The 23,847-nt window shown below is 40.2% G+C and overlaps 1 long non-coding RNA gene across 1 annotated transcript in view; it reads left to right on the top strand.

The window, feature by feature from the left end:
• LOC116749708 overlaps positions 1-23,847 on the top strand; it is a 269,124-nt gene that overhangs the window by 192,105 nt on the left and 53,172 nt on the right. The window contains exon 4 of the long non-coding RNA XR_004348680.1: positions 157-256. This is a non-coding gene — a long non-coding RNA (uncharacterized LOC116749708). The remainder of the gene's footprint in view (positions 1-156; positions 257-23,847) is intronic.

Below are 23,847 nucleotides of genomic sequence, written 5' to 3'. Positions count from 1 at the left end.
CTGATTGGCCCTAAGCTAATCACATTCCTGTTGTCAGTGATTGATTTGGGAATGGGAATGTCACCCAATTCTGGCCAATCACACATGGGAGACTTCAGGGAAATGTTCCCTTGCTCCTAAGAAAGAGAACAAAACGAGCTGCTGTCTCTTTCTCAGGGTGTTCTCATGTCTGGAGAGGATACCTGGAAATGCCAAAGCCATCTTGCCATTGGCCTGAGAATGGACCCGATGACTGAGGATGGAGGAACACAAAATGGTAAGAGGCTGGATCTGTAATGACATGGCCAGGCTACTGACACTGCCTGTCCAACCCCCTACTCCTTGAGAACTAGTTACCGCAATTCATGCATTTCCTTATTGTGAAAGGCTGTTTGAATCTGTTTCTATGACTTGAAGCCAAAAGCATCCTCACCGAAGCAACTTGCCGTATAGTAAATATTCATTAAGTACACAACTTTATTTTAAAGCGATGACCACAGGAATAAAAGAGCCTGTTCCTTGTGACTCTGTTATGCACCAGGATTTGGAAAAGTAAAATATGCTATTCCTATGGTCATCTCATAAGCCCAAGGTTATGCCATTCATTTGACTATGCCACTCAGATGGTAGAGGCTAAATTTCATTTCCTGGAAGATTAAGAAAAATCTAGTCCTGAGCTATCTGAGGGAAAGTAAACAATGTTGTAAGACACAGACAGGAAACCTTGTTTCCATGGATCACTGACCCAAAGGAAGAGTTACTTTAAGGAGATACATAAAGTTTAAAAAATTGAAGTACAATTCCTTTTAGTTATGTTCTTAAAAATCAAACTAGGATGCCACTGGCACATGAATAGAGAGATAAAACAGAATAGAAAATCAAGAAGTAGACCCCAAAACAAATAGGGATTTAGCATATGATAAAGGTCTCATTACAAATCACTGGGAACACTGGATTTTTATCAATGATGTTTGGACAACAGGGTAGTTAGCTGTAACAATAAATACATAATTAAAATTGGAGCCGTACCTCAAATCTTACCAAATAAATTCCAGATGGGTTACAGATTTTAAATAGAAAGATATGAAACCATAAAAATAGGAAAAAACCATAAAAGATTTTCTTGTTGTAATTTATGACTGAAGAAAACCTTTAAATATATGACACAAATTATAGCACTCATAAAAGAAAAGATTGAAAAACTCAATCATGTTTTTAAAAATGTATCCATGCAAAAACAATCATAGCTGAGTCAAAAGTCAATGGACAAATTAGGAAACATATTTGAAGTCACTGCTACACAATCAATAAGAAAAAACCCAATAATGCAATAGAAAAATGGGCAAAGGATGTTGCCTCAGGTGACATGTATTTGCAATTTGGCAATATCTATCAAAATTACAAATACATAATCTTTGATTTAGCAATTCTATTTACAGGAATTATTTATAATAATTCTATTAGTAGCAATTCTATTAAATTACAGACATACTCCTATATGTAGAAATCATTTATTGACAGGTTAATCATTACAGCACTGTTTGTAGTATCAAAAAATTGGAAATAATGGAAATGATCATTAATGGGAGAGTGGTTAGACAAATGAAGATATGTTAACATAATGGATTACTATTTATTATAAAAAAAGATTGAAGTGGTCTTTGTGTACTGGTGTGGAATGATCTCTAAGATATATTATGTGAGAAAAGCATAGTACAGAACAGAATAGTGAGTTATCATGTGTGTAAATAAAAGATGGTGAGGGGATGCCTTATACAAATTTGCTTATATATTTCTGTAAGGAGAAGTAGGAAGTTGATGATGCTGGTGCCTCTGAAAGGAGAACTGAGTGGCTGGAGCATGTAGGTGGGAGGGAGTCTTCACTGTATATTACTGAATGCTTTTTGAATTGTGAACTATGTGAATGTATTACCTATTCCTGTTCCAAAATAAATAAATTACACTTAAAAAGATATTTGAAAAGAGAGAGAAATAGAAAACGCTTAATGCTTTAAAAAATGAAAACTAAAAATGAATAACTGTAAATTGGATTCAATAAATGCAGTACACCCATATCCAGCATGAGTAGAGCCTAGCATCTCCGCCACCATCTTCAGCCCTCTACCAACCTCAGGTAGACTGGGCCTTGATTTGCCAACCTCAGCCCCATCTCCACCACTTCCCACTCCTCCCACCCCAGGTCAAGCTGTCTGCCTGGGATTTGCCTCTAGGCTTCTGTCTTCTTCGCACCCAGGGCAGAGCACTAAGCCGAGGGCATCCTGAATTTCTCTGATGGGAGACCACTGATGGGAGCAGTTGTTTGTCTGAAGGGTGGAAGAGTAGTTGAGACTCTTAAATTTGGCAAATTAGACTAAGGCAGAAGAAAACAAAGCAAGGGAGGAGGTTTTCACCTGTAGAGTAGTGTAATAGGGTGGGTGAGAGGAAATGGTAATAAATCACAGGAAGGAGGAGAACCACGTACGTGTCACACTTCAGCTGAATTTTTCTCTTCCCAGAGCTCCATAGTTGATGCCTTATTAACATCAGAGGGGATTTGATGTCTTGTCATATTCAGTCCTGACTATTGAAATGAAAAGGAGAGAAAATGAAAAATATGGAAAATGAAAACCAATTGCATTCTTTAATTTTAGTCATCCCATTCCTGGAGCATATTGAATACTACTTTGGGTTCTTTCATTGTTCAGGTTATAAATAACAAAGAGTGGAAGTATTTCACATTCCTAAAGAGTCTTTCATCTCAAAGGAACTAAGGTAATTCACTAATTCAGTTACCTGAACTACATTTGGTAATTATTTGAGGATCACTTCACCCAGGGGTGAATATCAACGAGTTGTGTGACACAGCCAACAGTCACTTCATTCTCCAGTCAGTGAGGAAGAAAAATGAATAGCTAATGGGGATGTCCTCCTGAAGGATTTGCCCAGTGAAAACTTCAGGGAGATGGATGCTAAAAGAATGTAATTAACTGCCCAAAATTAATACCTCCAACCTTACTCAAGGTTTCCTGACCTCTTTACTAGAGTCAGGGTGGAGAGCTCTCTAGTAGCTGAGAGACCTGTGAACAGCAGTCACTCATTTTTTGAGTGATAATAAATGGTTTTGTGTTTTTAATTTGTTCCCGTGTATTCACTGTTAGGATATAGAAATACAATTAATTTTTCCATTGTTACAATTGATTTTTTATGTTGATCTTGTTATCAGTGAACTTGCTGAATGCACTTATTAGTTCAAGGAATTTTTTTTTAAGATTCCTTGGGATTTCTATGCAGACCATAATGGCATCTGCAAATACGGGCAGTTTTAGTTCTTCCTTTTGTATCTGTGTGCCTTTAATTTCTTTTTCTTGCCTTATTGAGTTGGCTAGATCATGGCTGAATAGTAGTGGAGGGAGCAGACATCTTTGCAGACATCCTTACCTTGGACCTGAGCTTAGGAGGAAAGCATTTAGTCCTTTACAATTAAATATAATGTTAGCTGTAAGTTTTTTGTAAATGTTCTTTATCAAATTGAGAAAGTTTACTGCTATCTTACTTTTCTGGGAATTTTTATCATGAATGGGCATTGAATTTTGATCAAATGCTTTTTCTATATCAGTTGATACAAACAGGTGACTTTTCCTCTCGAGTTTATTAGTATGATGGGTTACATTGATTGATTTGCGAACAGCAGTCATTCTAATACAATCTCATTTTAAAGTTCATTTATAAGAAATAGTGTCTCAATCATGTGACCCTATTTTGGGGGGGAGAAAATGTGGGTGTAAGAAGCTGGAGCTCTTCCAGCCAAGGGCGTGCAACTCAGTCCACCTCACTGAATGCAGTGCCTTCCTTCTCTCTTCTGTCTACTCTCTACTATCACCCAGAGGTCAGGAAAATGCTGCCAGCATGACAGCTGCCCAATACCCACTAGGTTGGTCATCAGACAGTGTACCGTGGAGGGTGGCCACTGCAAAAGCTTGTGTTTGTGGGAACATGCTCACCGGTCACCACTGCCCAGAGAGAATGACCCTACTTCTTTTCTGCACATGAGTGCATTTTATCAGCAGAAGCTAAATCTCATCTAGGACCCTAGCAGAAAGGGAATTGGGAAAATAGGGTTTTATGCCTTTCCAGTCCCTGTGATCCAGGGGGGAGCATAGAAAAAGGTAGAAGTAGAAGCTGAGGACCAAGGGGCAGTATCTAGCCCTCCTCTCTGCCTCACTGAATCTGATAGAAGCCAGAGACCTTCCATCGTCTCTTCACAATTACTCTCTCTTAATTTCTCTTAACTTTTTTTTTTTTTTTTTTTGTGGTACGCGGGCCTCTCACTGTTGTGGCCTCTCCCGTTGCGGAGCACAGGCTCCGGACGCGCAGGCTCAGTGACCATGGCTCACGGGCCCAGCCGCTCCGCGGCATGTGGCATCTTCCCAGACCAGGGCACGAACCCGTGTCCCCTGCATTGGCAGGCAGACTCTCAACCACTGCGCCACCAGGGAAGCCCTGCTCTTGCCCTATTGATCATGGATTCGTGTCTGGTTGTTCGTAGGAAAACCAGACAAAATCAAAATTGTCATAGGGTAAAGAACTTTTCCAAAGGAAAATACAGGATCCAGATTGCTCATTGTCTATTCGTGAGTTCACTTATTAGCTCATCCAGTCAATCAGAAAACCTGGGTGCCTGTTATGTGCAAGTCACTGCATGGAAGAAGTGGGCTCCCACGCTGACCTGATCTATGTGGCCAATAAAAGTGCCCCCATGTGCTAGGCCCTGTCCCATATGCATCATATTCTTGTCTGATCTTCACAACAACCATATGGTGTAGGCATTTATCATGCGATTCTAATGCTTTTGTCTGCCGCCTCTTTTGACTGAAGAGGTTGCACAATACGCCCTCCCCAATCATTTATTTACCTAATTTGGGGGACGCCTATTATGTGCTAGGCCCTAGGGTTATGGCCAAACAAAACAGAAAGGATTTATCTGACAGACCCGTCAATCTATTAATCATAGTGCCCTGCTTACTCCCAAGCACATGACCTAAGCCTGGCCCATCGAGAAACTTCGTGTCTTTTTTGGCAGTGATTGGGCTGGAGGGTTGGGAGCGTGACCCAAGTAGGGCCAGTTAGCATCATTCTATGCCACATGATCCAATTCTGGTTGCTGAAAAAGAGAGGGCTTCTCTTTATTCATTTGAGCCTTAGATTCAGATGTTGTGTGCTACCTAGAATCACTGTTATAGTTGCCAGCTTCATAAGCCAATAAAATCATTTTTAGCTTAAGCTGTTAGTTTGAACCACAATAAAATTGCCATTTTTGCAGATTGGATGTCAACAGTTTCATCTGGTTTAATTTAATGACTTGATTTTCTGCTGCCTGCAATTGAAGGAGTCCTGACAAATATGGTGGTATCGTTACCTCCAACTTAGATGATGAAAGTGAGGCTTGGAGTATTCATTAGCCCAAGGTCATTCAGCTACTCAGGATAGTGAGAACTGAAACCCAGGTAGCTTCAAAGTCTATGTTCTTTTTTTAAAAGCTTTTTTTAAAAAAATTAATTTTATTTTATTTTATTTATTTTTGGCTGTGTTGGGTCTTTGTTGCTGTGTGCAGGCTTTCTCTAGTTGAGGCGAGCGGGGCTACTCTTTGCTGTGGTGCGCAGGCTTCTCACTGCAGTGGCTTCTCATGTTGCAGAGCACAGGCTCTAGGTGCACGGGCTTCAGTAGTTGTGGCTTGTAGGCTCAGTAGTTGTGGCTCACGGGCTCTAGAACGCAGGCTCAGTAGTTGTAGCGCATGGGCTTAGTTGCTCCATGGCATGTGAGATCTTCCTGGGCCAGGGCTCAAACCCATGCCCCCTGCATTGGCAGGTGGATTCTTAACCACTGCGCCACCAGGGAAGCCCAAAGTCTATGTTCTTGATTGCTCTGGTATGAGTCCCATAAAGTCAGGCAAGGGCTGAAGAGAAGAGACTGCTATTCAAGGGTGGTCCACAAATTGTTCACTACTGGTCCATGAGGAGGTGAGACATGCTGCACCAGGATATAACCCAGCTTTGTCACTAGCACACTGTTTAGTTCAGCTGATGATTTTTTAATAGCAAGATTCTCTCAATGAAGTAAGCAATGTGTTGATTTAGATTCTGGTGCCTGCTCCTTATACAGTACCCTCCTGGATTGACATCTGACATTTTTGGGGACCAGCACTTGGAGGAGCACTGGTATAGAGGACCCTTTGGTTTGCTGCCCATTTGACAACTATCCTCCAAGTCTCTGGGGACTTGCACGGAAGCCATGTCTATGCCATGTGACCCTGACCCCCCCCCCCCCCCCCCGCTTTGTTAGACATAACTGATTTGTTCAGGTCATTTGTTTGAGCGCAGCTGGACCAACCAGATTTACTTGTCTAAGAACATAGAAACTTAAAAAAGAAACAAAGGAGATGTTAGTCTCAGAGCTACAAAAGTAACAGAATAAGCCCGGAAGCTCTTGTTTTCACGTCTCCGGAATTGCTGTTGTTCTTGCGCTTCTGAGGCACAGCTATTCAAGTCATCCTTGCCTTTTATAAAATTGCTAATATCCTTTCAAGTAAATTCCCTTTTGTCTTAAGCTAGTCCAGAATTGGTTTCAAGAGAACCTTAAGTAATACTGTTGAAAAATATAGGGAAGACCACATGTTCATGACTCAGGATTCTGTTTATAATATCAATTATTTGCTAGATTATATGACAGTGTCCCTAACAATTCTAGGTCTCAGTATTAGCTGAAAACGTTGGTACCTGAGTTGGGGCCCACTGTGACATGGAGACAAAGATGTACATCATCAATTACCCCTGGTAACTAAAGACTGATGCAGACTGAACATCGAAATTAAAGCACATAAATAATCAACCTTTGTCGGTTTAACTGTAGATGAATAGAACTCAGATGAATGAATCGACTCATTGCTAACATTAGAAACATTACTACTTTAGGGCTACAGCACTGTCTGCCATCTCGTTGGCTTTAAAAGAAGAAAGACCATTTGCTCTGGGAAAACAAGCATCATCTCAACCAGCTAAATTCAAACAACAGGTTCTTGAATTCAACTTGGTTTCAGGGAAAAAAAATATGATGGAGACACAAGCTGAATCCTCTTATGACTTGGCCATAACTTTTTAGATATAATATTTGATTTTTTAAAAGAAATAATGTTTGGTTGTCTTCTGAGACCATCTCACTATTTGAAATTGCAAGTCCTGATAGAGGCAGCTCCTTCAAGCTTGGTGAAGGAAGCAGTGAAAATGGAAGTTTGAAGATGCATCTTTAGCAGCTGGAAGGGGTCTGCCTGGAGTGATGGCAGAAGGAGAAAGGGAGCAGGCACAACACGCCTGCTGCTTTTACCTCAGTTGAGGAAAACCAGTGCTGGATGGCGTTGGGAGAGGCTTCACAAGCTTGATACTTCCATCATTTTTTTCGGAGTCCAGACAGCTGTCTGCTACATGTTTACCTAGACCCTCTGTGATCTTGGTTCTGAATGGCTTAAACTATTTTTAAAGGGTATCCAAATGTGATTAAGATAACTCTTACATTCTTTTGCTCTTTCTATTTAAAAATTAAAGTGCTTATAGTAATAGATATCTCTGCCCGTATAGCCAAGAGGATCATCTACAAATGCTTTCTGAATAGAAAAAAAACTTGAACCTGAGATTCAAATATCTAATTCTTCACATTTAAAACCTCTTCTTAGACAGTCTCTGTTTAAAATCTGGTGATTTATGTGCAGAGTTCTTTTTTCTTAATTGTATTGCTGTACATATATTAGATATAATCTGTAAGACTCTCAACATGATATCATATATCCAGTATTTTTTATTGTACTAAATTTCAGGGCTAATTTAAGTCTAAACTCTTTATTTTAGAAAATCAGTACCAGCAACTAATTAGCACATCTCATTCTGGATGTATTTGCCAACCAATTTCAGAGACTCATTTGCCTGTTAAGGGATTTTATTGAACACCAGCACCACAGACTCTCCTTTTTTTGTAGTAAACAGCTCATGCTTATTATCTTATTACAGGAATGCCACTGGTTAAATCAGGCTCTGAATATAAATAGCCATATTACTGCCATCAGGCATCAATGTTTATTTAGTGGCTGTGAGTCATGCATACCTCTTTGATCGGGTTTGGAATGAGCCCGTTGCAGTTTTTGTTCAAAGAGGTTATTTGCAAAGGCTACAGAAGTATCAGTTAGATTAAACATGAAATTAATCAGTGTGGAATTTTATCAGCCATTTCTGCCACCAAACACCAGGTGTGAAGAGCATGTGCAAATGAGGGCTGAACATAATGAAGCTGGGGGACAGCTTGGTAGGGAGATCAGAAAGGATTCCAAGAGGTCTACCATGCTCAGGGAGGAAAGATGGAGGGAGGCTGGAAGGAAGGAAGGAAGGGAACATTGAAGGCTTAGTGTATCACCTGGAACTCCTTGGCAGTTTCACATGGCATATCATATATCCCAGTATAGCAAGTCAGGTGACCTGAGTTAGCCTGAGCTCTGCCCTGCCCTTCCTAGTGATCTTTGGAAAACTACTGAATGCATACATGCATTACACAGCAAACATGCATTACAAAGCGTACATATATAACATATAACAGACTTGCACAAAAGCAGAGGAAAGCGCATTTTCCATCTCAACATGTCTTTAGACTAAAAATATCAGAGAGAGATAGACCCAAGATAGCTTTCTAATGGTTTTAGTTGATGAAACTCTGTTGGTGGAGGAGATGTGGCCCTTCAGTTGGAAGGCTCACTTAAACTGGGTCCATTCATTTTTTCAACATTTAGTGGATATACCAGGTTGTCAGGCACATGTGCTGAGAGAGGCCTGTGAATAATTATAACATACCATGTTTAGTACTATGATGATTGCCACTATAAATTCCTGGTGACTGCATTCTCAACCTGGACTTCATCACTGCTCAGCAGTTCTATGGCATTCCACTGGGTGGTTCTCCCAGCCACTGTCCCCACTGCCTATTTCTAACATTCCCCACTGTCTTCAAGCTTCTGACTCCCAGCTTCCAGTTCCTCTTACTCTCAGTAGATGATCTAACCTTCCCTACAGTGAAAATAAATTTTACCTACATTCACACTCATTCTCTCCTTCTCCCTCATTCTCATCACAGGGAATGTCTTTCCTCTTATAACAGACAATTGTTCTACCTGTGATTTGGATTCCATTTCTTCTCAAGGTCTTTTTATCATCCAGAATCTTCCATTCTTCCCTCTCAACTAGCTCTTTCTCATCAGCATATAAAAATGCTTAGTCTTGGGCTTCCCTGGTGGCGCAGTGGTTGAGAGTCCGCCTGCTGATGCGGGGGACGTGGGTTCGTGCCCCGGTTCGGGAGGCTCCCACATGCCGTGGAGCGGCTGGGCCCGTAAGCCATGGCCGCTGGGCCTGCGCATCTGGAGGCTGTGCTCCGCAATGGGAGAGGCTGCAGCAGTGAGAGGCCCGCGTACCGCAAAAAAAAAAAAAAAACCAACCAAACAAAAATGCTTAGTCTTTCCAAATTTAGAAAATCTTCCTTTGAAGAACTACAGAATCAACTGGAAAACAAGGTGAGGAGACTGAAAGTGAGGGGATGGAAAAAGATATTTCACACAAATGGAAACAACAAGTAAGTGGGGGTAGCAATACTCATATAATAAAATAGGCTTTAAAACAAAGGCCATAAAGAAAGATAATGAAAACCATAATTCAAAAAGAGTCATGTACCACAACGTTAATTGCAGCTCTATTTACAATAGCCACAATGTTAATTGCAGCTCTATTTACAATAGCCAGGACATGGAGGCAACCTAAGTGTCCACTGACAGATGAATAGATAAAGAAGATGTGGCACATATATACAGTGGAATATTACTCAGCCATAAAAAGCAACAAAATTGAGTTATTTGTAGTGAGGTGGATGGACCTAGAGACAGTCATACAGAGTGAAGTAAGTCAGAAAGAAAAACAAATACTGTATGCTAACACATATATATGGAACCTAAAAAAAATTAAAAATAAAAAAATAAAAATGGTTCTGAAGAACCTAGTGGCAGGACAGGAATAAAGATGCAGATGTAGAGAATGGACTTGAGGACATGGGGAGGGGGAAGGGTAAGCTGGGAAGAAGTGAGAGAGTGGCATGGACTTATATATACTACCAAATGTAAAATAGATAGCTAGTGGGAAGCAGCCGCATAGCACAGGGAGATCAGCTCGGTGCTTTGTGACCATCTAGAGGGGTGGGAGGGAGATGCAAGAGGAAGGAGATATGGAGACATATGTATATGTATAGCTGATTCAATTTGTTATAAAGCAGAAACTAAAACACCATTGTAAAGCAATTATACTTCAATAAATATGTTAAAAAGAAAAAAATATAATGAAGGACAGGTTATAAGGTAAAGAAAGACAGTATATAATGATAAATGGGTCAATACAAGAAGAGGATATTAGACTTGTTAACATCTATGCACCCAATATAGGAGCACCTACATATATAAAACAAATACTAACAGACATAAAGGGAGAAATTGATAGGAATACAATAATAGTGGGAGCCTTTAACGCCTCACTGACATCAATGGACAGATCTTCCAGACAGAAAATCAATAAGGAAAAAGAGCTTCTAAATGATACAATAGAACAGACTTAATTGATATCTACAAGACACTACATCCAAAAAAACTCAGAATACACATTCTTTTCAAGTGTGCGTGGAATGTTCTCTAGGATAGGCCACATACTAGGTTACAAAACAAGTCTCAACAAATTTAAGAGGACAGAAATTATTTCAATCATCTTTTCTGACCACAATGGTATGAAACTAGAAATCAACCACAGAAGGAAAAACGGGAAAAGAACAAACACATGAAGACTAAGCCACATGCTACTAAAAATCCAATGGGTCAACAATAAAATAAAAGAAGAAATCAGAGAATACCTTGAGCCAAATGAAAATGAAAACACAACCTTACAAAATCTGTGGGATGCAGCAAAAGCAGTTCTAAGAGGGAAGTTCATAGCGATACAGGCCTTCCTCAAGAAACAAGAAAAACATCAAGTAAACTGCCTAACCTACTACCTACAAGAATTAGAAAAATAAGAACAAACAAAACCCAAAGTCAGCAGAAGGAAGAAAATACTAAAGATCAGAGAGGAAAAAAATAAAATAGAGGACCCCCCCCCCAATAAAAAGGCAATAGGAAAGATCAAGAAAACCAAGAACTGGTGTTTTGAAAAGTTAAACAAAATTGACAAACCTCTAGCCAGCCTCACCTAGAAGAACAGAGAGAGGACCCAAGTAAACAAAATAAGAAACAAAAGAGGAGAAATAACAACTGATACTGAAGAAATACAAAAAATCATAAGAGAACACTATCAACAGTTATATGCCAACAAATTGGACAACCTAGAAGAAATGGACAAGTTCCTGGAAACATAGAGCCTGCCAAAACTGAGTCAAGAAGAAACAGATAATTTGAATAGACCAGTCACTAGGAGTGAAATCTGCTGTAATAAAACACTCCCTGCAGACAAAAGTCTAGGACTGAATGGCTTTACTGGGGAATTTTACCTAACATACAAAGAAGAACTTACACCTATCCTTCTCAAATTCTTCCAAAAAATTGAAGAAGGGGAAACACTCCCAAATTCATTCTATGAAGCCACCACCCCCACCCTGATACCAAAACCAGACAAAGACACTACCAAAAAAGAAGATTATAGGCCAATATCTTTGATGAGTATAGATGCAGAAATCCTCAACAGAATATTAGGAAACCAAGTCCAACAATGCATAAAAAGGATCATACAATATGATTGAGTTGGATTCATTCTAGGATCACAAGGATGGTTCAACATATGCAAATCAGGGACTTCCCTGGTGGTGCAGTGGTTAAGAATCTGCCTGCCAATGCAGGGGACATGGTTTCAATCCCTGCTCTGGGAAAATCCCTAATGCCACGGAACAACTAAATCTGTGAGCCACAATTACTGAGCCCATGTGCCACAACTCCTGAAGCCCACATGTCTAGAGCCTGTGCTCCACAACAAGAGAAGCCATCACAATGAGAAGGCCGTGCACCACAATGAAAAGTAGCCCCCGCTTGCTGCAACTAGAGAAAGCCCACACACACCAGCAAAGACCCAATGCAGTCAAAAATAAATAAATAAATTTATTTTAAAAATACATATGCAAATCAATCAATGTGATACACCACATTAACAAAAGGAAAGACAAAAAACACATGATCCTCTCAATAGATGCAGAAAAAGCATCTGACAAAATTCAACATCCATTCACAATAAAAACTCTCACCAAAAGGGGTATAGAGAGAACATATCTCAACATAATAAAAGTCATTTATGACATACCCACAGCCAACTGAATACTCAACAGTGAAACTCTAATTCAAACTCTAATTCTAATTAGAGTTTCACTCTAATTAGTGAAATTAGAATTTCACTCTAATTAGAGTGAAAACTCTAATTCAAAAAGATACATGCACCCCAATGTTCATAGCAGCACTATTTACAATAGCCAAGATATGGAAACAACCCAAGAGCCCATCAATAGACAATTGGCTTAAGAAAATGTGGTGTATATATATACATTGTGTGTATATATATACACACAATGGAATATTACTCAGCCATAAAAATCATTGAAATATTGCCATTTCCAGCAACATGGATAAACCTAGAGAATATTATACTTAGTGAAGTAAGTCAGACAGAAAGACAGATATTATACGATATCACTTATATGTGGAATCTAAAAATTAACACAAATGAAACTATATGCAAAACAGAAACAGACTCACAGACATAGAAAATAAACTTATAGTTACTAAAGGAGAAAGTGGGGGAGGAGGAATAAATTAGGAATATGGAATTAGCAGATATAAACTACCATACATAAAATAGATAAAAAACAAGGATTTACTGTATCACACAGGGAACTATATTCAATATCTTACAATAACCTATAATGGAAAATGATCTTTTGTATATATATAACTGACCACTTTCCTGTACACCTGAAACTAACACAATATTATAAATCAACTATACTTAAAAAGTCCTCCTTTGACAGTACCCTTCTTCAGGAATCTTCCTTCCTTGTCACAGACAAGCTTCTGAAAGAGTGTCCACGTAGAATTCTCCCTTCCTCAGCTTCCACTCTATGTTGGCTCAGGTTCTCTGGGAGATTCTGAAACAGAGATTTGTATGCAGGTTGTGTACTGGGGGGCACTATTAGAAACCACCCCGGGAGTGGGATGAAGGAAGCAGGACTGGCAATGTAGATTCAACAGTGGCATCATCCAGTTCTAGGGAACTCTAGAGCTGAGAAGGCCTTGCAGAAATGACCTGAACTGAGGCGAAGAGGACAGGTCTTTGTAACCCCCCATCAACCTGTCATTGCATGCACACGGTAGTTGCATAGACTTGGGCAAGGCAGCTTCCTTTGATAAAGGGTCATTCCTGGAGAGGGATTTGGCCGTGGCCACCAGCAGGCAACAGTCCTGGCAGCTGGAGGAATGAGTGCTTCATTCCCAGAGGGGGCTTCTGGGGGGCACAGCCTAGCACACACTGTGTGCTCACTACTCAGTCTTCTCCAACCTGTCTTTCTCTCTCTTGAGCTCCAGACTCTGTCTACATTCAACTGCCTATTGGAGATTTCCATCTGGACATCTCATAAGAGGCAATGAAACATATTCAAAATGGAACTCTCATCACCTCCTACCTCTCCACTCACTCCTTCCTTAGGGTTTTTTTTTTTTCTTGGTACATAGAAGATAGGAGGTAACTTGTGAGATGAAGTCCCCCTTCTTTCTCTTTCTGTGGATTGCTTCAGGATATGTTTGTTCTTGGCAGCCCTTCTAAGGAGTCCTGTGTGCTGAAAAAACGTACTACTGAGTGACCCACTGTCTCTCTTTGTATGTTCTCCTGTCGTGAACCAGGAGCCAGGGTGGCCATGCAGCACACTGTCATTGCACAGCTGTCCCTGCTCGCTTCCCCTTTTCCTCATCCTCATTTCTTTGGGTTTGCATCTACCAAATCAATTGTTATGACCTTAACTCTGGCCTCAGGCCTTGTATTTTGAGGGCCTGGAAAAGATACCACCTTTCCCCTAATGTCCTGTTTCCAATTAAGTCATATCAATTCTAACTTCTAAGTAACTCTTCAATCTATCCTTCCCTCAGCATCTCAATTGCCACGGCCCTAAATCGGGCACCATGAGGTCCACCTCGATCATAGCATCAGCCTCCTAACTGGTCTCCAGGCTTGCTCTCCGAAAAGCTGTGCGCCACTCAGTAGCCCGACACATAGTAAGAAGTTAATAAATGTTGGCTGTAAGAGTGAAAGAATAAATGAACAGGTATATTACAGGGTGCTGCATGTGGTAACCGGGCTACCTTAGAAAGCACTGACGGGCTAAGATAAGAATTTTTCCTAGATTGTGGCAACCCACACAGCACTTCCTTTCTTCTTCTACGCTGTTCTTCTAAGGTTTCATGGGGTTTTAGCAGGCTTAAATGAGTAATACATGTGAAGCTCTTTGAGCTGTGCTAGGAACATACTAAGCACAAAATAAGTTTCATTATTATTATCCTTTCATGAATCTTCTTTCTATTTCCTTTACCCCTTCTTCTGAGGGTTAAAATAGTTTAAAAGTATTTCATTCAAAATTGAATAAATTCCATTTTCTATATCTACTTTGTTTCCCAAAATACGATAGAAATCTAAGTGGTCAGCAACCTAAAAATTGGCACTGTGAAAGTGAGTTATTTCGTGTCTGTGTGAGGTTTTTCCAGACACAGAATAGAATTTAAACCTTGAGATTTAAAAATTATTATTAAAAAATAAAAAATTTTCCTGAAGCTTTCAAGTTCAAATTACAATTCTTATTTTAAAAATAAATATAATAAATCCAGGGGGTTATTTGATTATTGTTTGATTGAGTAGCTGAACAGACCAAATTCCCTTAAACAATTTGTCCTGTTTACATCTTATGAAATTCCCTTGAACATCTTAGACTGCATTTATAATTGACTATATCTGATTTTTTAAAGTATTTCTACTGCCTAACCTACCTACCCAAACCTTCCCATTCTAATAAATCTAATTAAATAAATGAATGTGGTCCATCTCAAGTTAATCATATACACTCCAGTCTTGTTTACAAACTTTGCATAATTCTCTTTATCTTTCAACTAAAGATCTAAGTCTAAAATTACTCACTTATACATTTTATGTTAGAATTAAAGCCCAAATCTATCAAATTTCCTAAAATCTCTTAAAAACACCAAATACTTAAAATATAAAATATACAGAGATCAGGGCTTCCCTGGTGGTGCAGTGGTTGAGAGTCCGCCTGCTGATGCAGGGGACGCGGGTTCGTGCCCCGGTCCGGGAAGATCCCACATACCGTGGAGCGGCTGGGCCCGTGAGCCATGGCTGCTGAGCCTGCGCGTCCGGAGCCTGTGCTCCGCAACGGGAGAGGCCACAACAGTGAGAGGCCTGCGTACCGCAAAAAATATATATACAGAGATCATTTCTAACTCTATGAAAAAATCATGAATAGCAATGGTTTGGTTTATTTCTTCATCTCTATATTTAATTCTAAACATTCCAGGGTTGACAGATAGTTTTTACCATCTCAAGAAAGTTGGGGTTGCTTTTGGCCAAGAGTTTTGGCTGGGATACAGTTGTAAGGTCTGAATGCCAGGATGCCCCATCTGTGCACTGAAAGAGATGCTGAGCACCTTTAAAATAGTCACAGTGATAACAAGGGGCTCCTTGTTCGTGTCCTACAAACGGGTTTATTTTCACAGCTGACCTTCTGGTTTCAAGTTAGACCATCATTCAATTCCTTCTTCTGATTTGAGCCTGCAGCTCTGGCTAGTTTACCTCCTGATTGGAGTTAATTAATCTATTTACCACTGGTTAATCTGAATTTTTTCCCATTTACTTCTCATGTTTGAATATTGGCCACAATCCCAAAATATTTATACTATCAGGTGCATTCTTGTCATTTGTGGGAAATGAAAAGAAAAAAAAATACTGAGCATAATTTATTTGCTATACACATGTCAGTATATATGTATATATATTATTTTATATACCCTTTTTCACAATTGTATGATGTAGGCATAATGGTGTCCATTTGATAGATGAGGAAACTGAGGCTCAGAAAATTAAGTAGGTATTAAGTTTTAGAGCAAGGATACAAGCCTAGTCATGGCACTGTAACCCACAGGCCATACTCTCTGGGGAACTTCATGTAAGTCCCCTGAGATTTCTAGCTAGAAAAGAAGCTAATTTTAAAGGTTACTTTCCATTTACAGTTATTACAAAATGTTGGCTATGTTCCCTGGGTTGTACAGTACATCCTTAAGCCTATCTTACACCTAATAATTTGTACCTTCCATGCCCCCTACCCCTACATTGACCCCCTCCCTCCCCTCTCCCCACTGATAACCACTAGTTTGTTCTCTGTATCTGTGAGTCTGTTTCTTTTTTGCTATATTCACTAGTTTGTTGTCATTTGTGGATTCTACATATAAGTGATATCGTACAGTATTTTTCTTTCTCTGTCTGACTTCACTTAGCATAATGCCCTCCAAGTCCATCTATGTTACCACAAATGGAACCATTTCATTCTTTTTTTTATGGCTGGGTAGTATTCCATTGCATATATGTACCACATCTTTATCCATTCATCTGTTGATGGACACTTAGGTTGTTTCCATGTCTTGGCAGTTGTAAATAATGCTACTGTGAACATTAGGGTGCATGTATCTTTTTGGATTAGTGGGTTGGGTTTTTTTTTTGTCAGACATATGGAGTTGTCTTTAAAGAATTGTTTTTCCTACTTTTTGTAACAAAGCAGTCATGAAAGGTTTGGGGTCGTGGCTGTGAGTTGGGCATTTGACACTTGCTCTTCCCTTCTGTGAGAGATCATATATTAGTGGGCCAACTGGTGACCTCATAGATTGAGGCCTGAGGGCTTCAAGGTCAGAGACTAGAATTCTTTAGGACAGGCTCTTGCCTGAGGTTTCGTTTAGGTCTCAGGGCTTTCCTGTTACCCAACCAATAATTCTCAAGCTCCACACAAAAGCCAAGAACAATACCTGACAGTTTCGACAGTTGGCTATGGGGATGCCCAGGTGATTTTTTTCTTCCCTCCCTCCCTCCCTCTCATCTTTCCCTCCCTGCCTCCTTCCTTCCTTTCTCCCTCCCTCCCTCCCTCTCTCCCTCTTTCTCTCTTTTCATTCTACCACAGTTCAATTATCAAAGCAGAACATTTTGAAACTGACTTAATGCTCTTATCTAATCTACGGACCTTCAGAACCCCCTTCAGAGACCAGAAAATGATGGTTAGAGGAAACTCTATGTTCTGCAGTGGTTTGCCTCCTCTGTCTACACCCTCAGCTTGAGTCACAGGTCTTGTCTTAGGGAGGGACTGGAGGAAGTGAGGCCATGAGATTCCAGGCCAATTTCAGCAGCAGGGTCTCCTGTGTGTGCATCAGGGGAGAGATGGTTATGCCATAGAACCAACCAAAGAATCTAAGGCCTGTGGGAGAGCTTACAGATTACCTAGACTAAGAAACAGTCTAACCTCATTGTATAGGCAGGAAGCAGGCCCACAGAGGTAAGCAACTTGCCCAAAGTCACAGACTTAGTTACCATCAGTCCTATATAATGTGACTTAAAAGTAATAAGCCTTTCAAAAGTAATCAGTGTTGAAACATATGCATTGAGATGGGTGTCATCCTGGCCAGCTGTCTACCTAATTCTAGCAAATGTCAATGCTAGAACTTTTCTGAAATTCTCTTATCAAAGGGGAGTTGAAAACCTGCGTTAGCTGGTCTGTGTATTCACTCATTCTTTCCTTTAAAAAATACTGACGTATTTTTCTGATTTTCTTTAGACTTGAGTCCTACACATACTCTTTTATCAGCACAGGTTGCTTTTTTTTTTTTTTAATAGATCTCTGTATAAATAATTAGGTTGGGGACTTCCCTGGTTGCGTAGTGGTTAAGAATCCACCTGCCAAAGCGGGGGACACGGGTTCAAGCCCTGGTCTGGGAAGATCCCACAGGCTGCGTGCACCACAACTGCTGAGCCTGCTCTCTAGAGCCCGCGAGCCACAACTACTGAGCCCGTGTGCCACAACTACTGAAGCCCACATGCCTAGAGCCCGTGCTCTGCAACAAGAGAAGCCACCAAAACGAGAAGCCTGTGCACTGCAATGAAAAGTAGCCCCCGCTTTCCGCAACTAGAGAAAGCCCACACACAGCAATGAAGACCCAACACAGCCAAAAATAAATAAATAAATAAATAAGTCAGTAAGTAAATAGGCTGGGTTTTCTTTAGTTACATTCTAGTTTGAAGGATACACCCTAGTTAGTTTAATTGCACTCCCATGTTTCCTGAGCCTCCTCCAGCACCCATTTCTACCCAGATTAATCCAATCTGTTATGTTAGTGTCTCCCAAACTGATAATCACCGAGAGCACTTGTTAGACATACATATTCAAACACACCCCAGCCTCCCAAACCAGACTCTCCACATGACTGGAAATCCAAAACTTTAGCAATTTAACAGGGATGCAAATTTTGGAAAGTGATGATTCTCTGTTAGTTTTGGGAGTTTAAACCTCTGCTGGCAGCTTCATCCCAAATCCTCTTACATGTGGATTATCCCTAGGCTCTGAGGGCAATGCCAATACAACCTCTTGGTCTACGGCTGAATCGTTGAAATAAATATCCAGCTTCCTAACGCTGGCAATTCATCAACATGCGGGTGTCTACTTTGAGAGGGAGAGGGCACCTCAAGATGATTAGGTATGTGTGTGCCAAGTCACAGTAGTTTATAGTGACAGCCGTTCTTCAGGAAATACAGGAGGCCATGGGTGGTAGGTTCTCCATGCTGCCATTTCATAGTTGAATGACAAAGACGGTCAGTCCTTCAGTCATCAAGATCTGTTGACCAGAGCACTTGGTCAGGCACCAGGGCTGATTCAGTGATACCAACAATTCCAGTGCTGTTCTGAACAAACTGACATCCTGGCGGGGGCTGCTTATCACCCCAGTTGCCTTCCATTCCTACCATGAGGGCTGTCTGCTTTAGCCTGTCCTGAATTCACTCTTTTGATTTCCATCTCTTGGCACATCTTTTTTTTTTTTTTTTTTTATGCGTTACGCGAGCCTCTCACTGCTGTGGCCTCTCCCGTTGCGGAGGACAGGCTCCGGACGCGCAGGCTCAGCGGCCATGGCTCACGGGCCCAGCCGCTCCGCGGCACGTGGGATCCTCCCAGACCGGGGCACGAACCCGCGTCCCCTGCACCGGCAGGCGGACTCTCAACCACTGCGCCACCAGGGAAGCCCCTCTTGGCACATCTTGCCCTTGCTCCTTTAACACTTAAAATTTAATACACGTGATTATTAAAGTGAATGATTACTTGGAGCAAGGCACTGTGGTGGAGCAGGATGGAAAGCTACCGAGAAAAATAAATACTTACTCGGCCAAGTTGTCGAGGCTGTAAAAATGCTTAAGCCACAGTTCCTGCTCTAAAGGAACTTAAGTTCACTAGGGGGGTAAAACAAATAAATAACTTCTAAAACTTGGCAAAGAGAATAGCCAAGGAAAGGCAGGTATAAAGCAAGCATTTTTGTTGCAGTAATTAAAACAGTTTGGTAGTGATTTAGGAATAGATATATTAGTGAAACTGAATAGTGGGCATAGAAAGAGTCCCAAACATTAAAAATAGTTACTATTTGATAATAGCCTCATTTCAAATTGGTGAGGAAAATACTGATTACTAAATAAGTTACAGTGGGACACCTGTCAAGACTTCTGGAAAATAAATTAAGCTGAATCCTTACCTCACTCCTTACACCAAATTAATTCCAAATGGATATAACTGTAAAAAATTAAACCGTAAATATATTAGAGAAAACACAGGCAAAAGGCTTTCCAATTTTTAAATATACAGGCTCTTCTAAGCATAAGAAACCCCTAGCAACGTTTTAATTTTTAAATTTTATTTATTTTTAAACATCGTTATTGGAGTATAATTGCTTTACATTGTTGTGTTAGTTGCTGCTGTATAACAAATCAGCTATACGTATACATATATCCCCATATCCGCTCCCTCTTGCGTCTTCCTCCCACCCTCCCTATCCCACTGCTTCAGGTGGTCACAAAGCACCGAGCTGATCTCCCTGTGCTATGCTGCTGCTTCCCACTAGCTGTCTATTTTACATTTGGTAGTGCATATATGTCCATGCCACTCTCACTGTGGCCCAGCTTACCCTCCCCCCACCATATCAAGTCCATTCTCTATGTCTGCATCTAGGTTCTACCTGTCCTGCCTCTAGGTTCTTCAGAACCTTTTTTTTTTTTTTCAGATTCCATATATTTGTGTTAGCATATGGTATTTGTTTCTCTCTTTCTGACTTACTTCACTCTGTATGACAGACTCTAGGTCCATCCACCTCACTACAGATAACTCAATTCCATTTCTCTTTATGGCTGAGTAATATTCCATTGTATATATGAGCCACATCTTCTTTATCCATTCATTTGTCGATGGACACTTAGGTTGCTTCCTGGCTATTGTAAATAGTGCTGCAGTGAACATTGTGGTACATGACTGTTTGAATATTATGGTTTTCTCAGGGTATATGCCCAGTAGTGGGATTGCTGGGTCATATGGTAGTTCTATTTGTAGTTTTTTAAGGAACCTCCTTACTGTTCTCCATAGTGGCTGTATCAAGTTATATTCCCACCAGCAGTGCAAGTGGGTTCCCTTTTCTCCACACCCTCTACAACATTTATTATTTGTAGATTTTTTGATGATGGCCATTCTGACCAGTGTGAGGTGATACCTCGCTGTAGTTTTGATTTCCTAGCAACCTTTTTAAAAGGGTGATTTTTCACTTCATAAAAATCTAAAACACACCATAAACAAAGTCAAAGACCAATGACAATGGGTAAAATATTTGGATTACATATGACAAATAAAGGGCTGACATTCATAATATCCAAAGAACTCTTACAAGTCAATAGAAAGGTAAAGAACTCAGAAGGATAAAAAGAGACATGAATTGGGAATTCATAATAGAAGAATTATTGATATAAATGGCCAATAGGCAAATAAAAAATATACTTCAATAATAAAAGAAATGCAAATTAGCGTTCTTTTTGCCTATTTGGTTGAAAAATATATATATATCTATTTTTAGACTTTATTTATTTTTTACATCTTTATTGGGGTATAATTGCTTTACAATGGTGTGTTAGCTTCTGCTTTATAACAAAGTGAATCAGTTATACATATACATGTGTCCCCATACCTCTTCCCTCTTGCATTTCCCTCCCGCCCACCCTCTCCATCCCACCCCTCTAGGTGCTCACAAAACACCTAGCTGATCTCGCTGTGCTATGCGGCTGCTTCCCACTAGCTATCTATTTTACGTTTGGTAGTGTATACATGTCCATGCCACTCTCTCACCCCATCACAGCTCACCCCTCCCCCTCCCATATCCCCAAGTCCATTTCCTAGTAGGTCTGTGTCTTTATTCCCATCTTACCCCTAGGTTATTCATGACATTTTTTTTTTTTGTAGATTCCATATATATGTGTTAGCATACAGTATTTGTCTTTCTCTTTCTGACTTACTTCACTATGTATGACAGACTCCAGGTCCATCCACCTCATTACAAATGACTCAATTTTGTTTCTCTTTATGGCTGAGTAATATTCCATTGTATATATGTGCCACATCTTCTTTATCCATTCATCCGATGATGGACATTTAGGTTGCTTCCATGTCCAGGCTATTGTAAATAGAGCTGCAACGCACATTTTGGTACATGACTCTTTTTGAATTATGGTTTTCTCAGGGTATATGCCCAGTAGTGGGATTGCTGGGTCATATGGTAGTTCTATTTGTAGTTTTTTAAGGAACCTCCATACTGTTCTCCATAGTGGCTGAACCAGTTCACATTCCCACCAGCAGTGCAAGAGTGTTCCCTTTTCTCCACACCCTCTCCAGCATTTATTGTTTCTAGATTTTTTGATGATGGCCATTCTGACCGGTATGAGATGATACCTCACTGTAGTTTTGATTTGCATTTCTCTAATGATTAATGACGTTGAGAATTCTTTCATGTATTTGTTGGCAGTCTGTATATCTTCTTTGGAGAAATGTCTATATAGGTCTTCTGCCCATTTTTGGACTGGATTGTTTCTTTTTTTGGTATTGAGCTGCTTATAACTTTTGGAGATTAATCCTTTATCATTTGCTTCATTTGCAAATATTTTCTCCCATTCTGAGGGTTGTCTTTTGGTCTTGCTTGTGGTTTCCTTTGCTGTGCAAAAGCTTTGAAGTTTCATTAGGTCCCATTTGTTTATTTTTTTTTAATTTTTATTTTATTTATTTATATTTTTTGCAGTACGCGGGCCTCTCACTGCTGTGACCTCTCCCGTTGCCGAGCACAGGCTCCGTATGCACAGGCTCAGTGGCCATGGCTCACGGGCCCAGCTGCTCTGCGGCATGTGGGATCTTCCCAGACCGGGGCACGAACCGGTGTCCCCTGCATCAGCAGGTGGACTCTCAACCACTGTGCCACCAGGGAAGCCCCCATTTTTTAATTTTTGTTTTTATTTCCATTTCTCTAGGAGGTGGGTCAAAAAGGATCTTGCTGTGATTTATGTCATAGAGTGTTCTGCCTATGTTTTCCTCTAAGAGTTTGATAGTTTCTGGCCTTACATTTAGGTCTATAATCCATTTTGAGCTTATTTTTGTGTATGGTGTTAGGGAGTGATCTAATCTCATACTTTTACATGTACCTGTCCAGTTTTCCCAGAACCACTTATTGAAGAGGCTGCCCTTTCTCCACAGTACATTCCTGCCTTCTTTATCAAAGATAAGGTAACCATATGTGCGTGGGTTTATCTCTGGGCTTTCTATCCTGTTCCATTGATCTATCTTTCTGTTTTTGTGCTAGTACCATACTGTCTTGATTACTGTAGCTTTGTAGTATAGTCTGAAGTCAGGGAACCTGATTCCTCCAGCTCCGTTTTTCGTTCTCAAGATTGCTTTGGCTATTCGGGGTCTTTTGTGTTTCCACACAAATTGTGAATTTTTTTGTTCTAGTTCTGTGATAAATGCCAGTGGTAGTTTGATATGGATTGCATTGAATCTGTAGATTGCTTTGGGTGGTAGAGTCATTTTCACAATGCTGATTCTTCCAATCCAAGAACATGGTATATCTCTCCATCTATTTGTATCATCTTTAATTTCTTTCATCAGTATCTTATAATTTTCTGCATACAGGTCTTTTGTGTCCTTAGGTAGGTTTATTCCTAGATATTTTATTCTTTTTGTTGCAATGGTAAATGGGAGTGTTTTCTTGGTTTCACTTTCAGATTTTCATCATTAGTGTATAGGAATGCCAGAGATTTCTGTGCATTAATTTTGTATCATGCTACTTTACCAAGTTCATTGATTAGCTCTAGTAGTTTTCTGGTAGCATCTTTAGGATTCTCTATGTATAGTATCATGTTATCTGCAAACAGTGACAGCTTTACTTCTTTTCCGATTTGGATTCCTTTTATTTCCTTTTATTCTCTGATTGCTGTGGCTAAAACTTCCAAAACTATGTTGAATAAGAGTGGTGAGAGTGGGCAACCTTGTCTTGTTCCTGATCTTAGTGGAAATGCTTTCAGTTTTTCACCATTGAGGATGATGTTGGCTGTGGATTTGTCATATATGGCCTTTATTATGTTGAGAAAAGTTCCCTCTGTGCCTACTTTCTGCAGG

This window comes from Phocoena sinus, chromosome 2 (genome assembly GCF_008692025.1).
Source record: "Phocoena sinus isolate mPhoSin1 chromosome 2, mPhoSin1.pri, whole genome shotgun sequence".
In the NCBI taxonomy this organism is placed as follows: Eukaryota; Metazoa; Chordata; class Mammalia; order Artiodactyla; family Phocoenidae; genus Phocoena; species Phocoena sinus.
This window is presented reverse-complemented; position numbering and strand designations above follow the sequence as displayed.